The sequence below is a fragment of the Oryzias melastigma genome, linkage group LG17 (genome assembly GCF_002922805.2).
Source record: "Oryzias melastigma strain HK-1 linkage group LG17, ASM292280v2, whole genome shotgun sequence".
Lineage (NCBI taxonomy): Eukaryota > Metazoa > Chordata > Actinopteri > Beloniformes > Adrianichthyidae > Oryzias > Oryzias melastigma.
This window is the reverse complement of record NC_050528.1, coordinates 26,631,205-26,636,349: the sequence shown is the minus strand read 5'-3', so window position 1 is coordinate 26,636,349 and position 5,145 is coordinate 26,631,205.

Sequence of the window (5,145 nt, the reverse complement as noted above, 5' to 3'; positions counted from 1 at the left end):
TTAAGTTAATCTACTTTAATTAGATATTGTCCAGGAGAGATGTTTTAGCAATAAGGAGATTTTTTTGTCTTAGTATTGATAACCATTTCTTATTTTAGTTTTTTGCTATTCTGTTTTTAAAAAATACCTGCTAGACGCAGCATAATATTTCCTTTTTGTTGGAGTGTACGGATGATGCATCTGTAGTTTTGTATGCTATCACATTCTCTTGCTCCAGCTGTCTCAGAGAAAGCATTAAAGACAAAAAACGCTCAGTTTGGGGCAGATAAATTTGCAAAAACGAAAAAAGGAGTCCTGGCAAAAATTTATTTATTACGACTTCAAAAAATGCCATGTTTGTAAAATGTTTTTGCTCAAATACAAATAATATAATGACTAGGAAATGAGAAACAAATATCAAGCTACTAAGCTAAAATAAAAAGTGGACCGTGGAAAGAGCCCGCAGAATCCTACAATTCTTACTGATCCACTCTCCCTCCTGACATGATGGACTACCTACGTCTTCTTGAGGTAATGCTCTATCCATAAATGTCAGATTTAAAGCTTTCAAAAAAATTTGGAAAGATTTGCCTTCGATCTGGCTCTGTCTCTTTAAAATGAAAACTCAAAAAGCTTGTCCTCTGCTCCGGGTCACCCGGAGTTACGTCATTTCTTTGTCCTTTTCCTGCATTTTAAAATGTCATTTGGGATAAATACTTCCAAGTGCACCATATTTTCAAGTGTCTGGAACGAGAGGCGCTCCCACTACAACAGTACTTAGACTCCTCTTATAAAAAAGTAACAAACGTTTCACAAGCTCCAGTTTTTCCTCATTTAAGTCAAATATTTTAAAAAGTGAAGTCATATCTTTCCCCTAAGACACTGATCAGGGTGCAGACTGAATCAAGAAACATTAGAAACATTGCATGCATCATTCAGAAACTTGGCACATACGTGTGAACAGCGAGCTCATCTGCGCTGATGCATATGCAGCGGCTTACATGATGAAAATGCTCAATATCTGGCAGCCACCTGATGCATTATGTGAAAACCCAGTATGGAGGGTCATTAAGAATGATGCCGGCGCTCCGTCTGAGCCGACTGAAACTCCTATTATCTCCACTGAGAGGACCATAAAGAAAGTGGCTGGAGACCGTCCTCTAAATGAGGAGGACAACGGCATTGCCTCTCTTTGGTATAATTATTACAAGCACTATGACTCAAAGCCATCAGTGCTTTCTTGTATGTCTATTTAGAGTTTTAGATATGTTAAAAAACGCCTTTCAAAAGTACTTTTATAGCCCTCTTTGGGGGTAAAGAAACCTCTTATTTGACTCATCTTGATATGTTGTGTAAATGTGAAGGATGAACAGATCTGTTCATCTGCTCTGTGTGCTGCAGACTCCTCAGAGGAAAGCTGAAAGCATGAGCTAATGTGGCTGTATGTGTGCAAGCTTTATTAGGAAGATGATTGTTCATTACAGCCTTCAAATAAAAATACAACCGTCTATAGAGAGCAAAAACCTCATTATAATCCCCAAAAGATAATATTTAAGGACTGAAAACTGTCAGCACAGATTAAGTTGTCTTTTTTATAAAGTGGAAAACAGTAACAAAATAATAAAAAAAAGCAAAAATGTAATTGAATTAGGAGCGTTTAGGAGGACGGGGGGATTAGAGGTGGTTGGAGGTCATGAGGCAGCCGTCAGCTGTAGGGAAGATGTGTTTGTGCGTCTGTGCAGAGACAGCTGCTTGATGATACCGCCGCTGCGTGACGCCATCAGTGCAGAGGCGCGGAGCGTCACCACCACAACCCTGGCTTAGCAACACAGTTTCACTCTTACAACTTCCCTGCGAAGGAAAAATCCAGTCTTCACCATCATCTGTTGCAGCTTTTCTAGGACGGGATTACTGTTTTCTTTGTTTCTCCTGGGTTCACTGCATCTGAAGCTCGCGTTGTGTGAAGAAAATGACTGTTGTCAGGTGTACTTTAAGAGTAAAGGAGCTGGAATTCCCAATCCCATGTTCCTGGACATACAGGACAGAGCTCAAACTCAGTCTGCTTTACTTGTAAAGTTTCTCTCTTTTGACTTTAACACAACAAATCAGTAAATATATATATATATATATATATATATATCTGCATTATACTGCAGAGACCGTCTGTCAGTTTGACTTCCTTTTCTTCCCTTGCTTGTGAACACAATGCCCAGATAATTAAACTCTTGGGGAAGTGACTCACTCCGAACCTGAAGGGGGCATCTCACCTTTTTCGACTGAGAACTGTAGCCTCAGAGTCGAAGGTGTTGCTTCTAATTCCAGCCGCGTCACACATATAGGAGAGAGAATATAGTGGGAGGTTGAGCTGATTTGGATAATAATTAGGTTCCTGTATTGGAAAAGGAAATATATTTACATATACTTTAAATATACTCTAAAAAGAGTAATAGGAGTGGTATTCTAGGAAAGACAGATTATTTTCCTTAAATTGCGGTTCGTATGGAACATGTGTCCCTAACTGTTTGGATTTTCTGGCATTGGAATATTAAAATTTGAAGAAACATGTTAACTAATTGGTCATTTGAATACAAAAATTGACATTGACAACAACTGCCAGGCATCTTCTCTTTATGCTGGTCACCATCTTCAGCTACGTTCATATCAGGCATTTAATGCATGTCCAAGAAGGTTCTAAACGCGTCTTCTTAAGGCTTCTTTTCTTTTTCTACTCTTCACTGTAAAAACACAAACTTCAATTATCAATGTCTCCTTCATGATCATGTTTACAACAGTTGGATGCACACGTCATTACCAAATAATAATAAAGACTAATAATACATTTGATTTGTTTGGCCTCTTTCTTGGAACCAAAGGTCACCGTACATAAAATAGTGACAATAAAAAAAACAAATAATTTTGAACATATTGTAGTTTATGTAGAGTTTTCTGAGGTATTCCAAAAAGAAGGGAGTTGCAGTAATCCAGACGGGAGGTGACAAGGCTGTGCACCAATGAGGACTGAGGGAAGGGCGAAGACGACGGATGCTACGAAGGTGGAAATACTCCGATCAGGTGATACTATTGATGCATGAGGTGAAGGAGAGAGTTCTGTCAAACATGACACCCAAAGTCCCTGACTGGTCAAAGTTTAGTTTTTGCGATTTTGCAGTTTGGTTGAACTTCCAGCCAAGCCTGGACTTTTCATTGGACTTTCATTGGTGTGAATGTGTCTTCAGACACATATTGCTGTGAAGTGGCATCTGATTCTTCAAGCAGCATTTATCACAGATCTGAGCCTCCAACCACGTTTCCTGTTAATGAGTTTGTTTCAGCGCTTGAGGACAGAGCACAGTCTATTTAGACACTAAACTTCAGCAGAAGATAAATGATGCTCTGTTCCCTGATTGGTCTGACTAAGACTAACACCTCAAACCATAAAGCTGCATATTGGTCCACCTCAGAGAGATTATGTTTTTTTATAACAGCAGCTGTATTTCTGGTGAGAGCGAGTCATACTTGAAAACAACTGTGATGATGTGATCACAATCTCACGCTTTTCCTAAACATAAACAATTATAAAACAAAAAGTTCAATTTGAGAAATGTCTCATTAAACTCCTCTGAGTTATAAATAAATCACCTTGAGGTTCATTTATTCTGAGGAAGCTGACAGCCTTTGTTTCCTAGAAAATAAAAGTTGGTCACTGCTGACAAGCAGTGAAGAGATGGAAAATAGGAAGAGAGTCCTTGGGAGGAAGAAGATCCATCACAAAAGACAAGCTTTGTTTTTTTTTATTTCTTCCTTTTCTACAAAAGTCACATCATTTGAACTTTACTGCTGAAAACAGAGTCTAGGATCTCCTCCTCACAGAGCGTCCTGATATTTCCAGTCATCAATGATTGGTCCAACTGTCAACATGTGTTATTTACACGTGAGGAACTTCAACAGCTGCCTTGTACCACTAGCTCTGATCCACATGCACTTCCCTCTTTTTGTTGAGCGACAAAAAAAGGCCAAAATCACAACTAGCAAATGAACGTCAAATGAAAAAAACTCATCACAACCTTTCTTTCTCCTTCAGAATCTGCTGAAATTACATTGATCATGTTAAAATGTTACAGTAAATCAAAGAACATAAACACTGGAGCTCCGGTGTTAAAGGGTTAAATTTCCCAGCAAGAAAAACGTCTGTTGAGCTTCAATGAACACATTTGATCATTTAAATGAGTATCTTTTACTGTAAAAACTTCTCTTCTTCTGAAGGGAATAGCTCAAGGCAAGAGACCATGAAAATGAAAAAATACTTTCATTCCAGATTATTTTATATATATATATAATTTATGGATAGATGCTTTATTAAGGATTGTTCCAGGTTCAGCAAAAAAAAAAAAAGTTTCTGATCTGTACATCACTCAATCATTTAAAAAATAATTTAAAACTGATAAAAAAAAATATAAAGTGATTAAAACAATACTAAGCATGACTAAAAATTGCACTGTGGATTTGAATTTTCAACATAGTTTCTCAGCAGTGCTCTTAATAAATAATTGCAGTTGCATAAAAATGTTGCTTTAATCTTTAATTCTCAATGAAATGAATATGTGGCTGTAGCTTGGAGCAAGAATTGAGTAATTCAGTACATCTGGGGAATTAACCTGAAGTGAGGTTCTCACTATGGTTTTTAGATAAATGCTATCAAGATATAAAAGCAACAAAAGAGGGATTTGGTGACAGCTATGGTTATAAATTGGCAGTAAACTGGAAAGCTGTTTGGTTTTCTCCCTCTGCTCCCTGGCTGCACATAGAGAGTCTGTCCAAGAAGATTATGAACAGAAGTAATAAAGATCTGACTTACTGCCAGTTATGTGAACCTAGTTCCTAGTTTAGTCGTACAGAGACCGGACAGTCCTCATACTCTCCATACTCCCAGAGCACCCTCTACGGAACGTCACAAGGGACACAAAATCCCTGAAACACATATGGACTGGATGAGAAAACTTCCACAAACCCTCCAGAACGATCAGGACGGAATCCACACTCCCACTGGATGTGAGGATCTGAGACATGGATGGATGGATGGATGGATGGATGGATGATGGATGATGGATGATGGATGATGGATGATGGATGATGGATGATGGATGATGGATGATGGATGATGGATGG